This window comes from Etheostoma spectabile, unplaced genomic scaffold (genome assembly GCF_008692095.1).
Source record: "Etheostoma spectabile isolate EspeVRDwgs_2016 unplaced genomic scaffold, UIUC_Espe_1.0 scaffold302, whole genome shotgun sequence".
NCBI lineage: Eukaryota > Metazoa > Chordata > Actinopteri > Perciformes > Percidae > Etheostoma > Etheostoma spectabile.
Window position 1 is genome coordinate 239,201 of NW_022605581.1, and position 252 is coordinate 239,452.

The 252-nt window shown below is 42.1% G+C and overlaps 1 protein-coding gene across 1 annotated transcript in view; it reads right to left on the reverse strand.

Moving 5' to 3' along the window:
• lrch4 (leucine-rich repeats and calponin homology (CH) domain containing 4) overlaps positions 1–252 on the reverse strand; it is a 52,645-nt gene that overhangs the window by 51,741 nt on the left and 652 nt on the right. The window lies entirely within an intron of this gene.

Sequence of the window (252 nt, forward strand, 5' to 3'; positions counted from 1 at the left end):
GGGTTTATGTGAGCCGAAATACGAGGTAGGTCCTGATGATTTGAAAGAAGTCTTACTTCATAATGTGTGAGGTATACAGTTATGACAGTGCTCGGGGCAAAATAAAAGTGCGGAGTTCCTTGAGGGGGTCTGGTGAAACGCGTCGAGAGAGGATGTTAGAAGAGAGAAGCGGGTGGCGATACAAAAAAAGCTAGTTTTAATTCATAATTCTTTTAATTTAACGACAGTTTTGTGGGGTTTATGTGAGCCGAA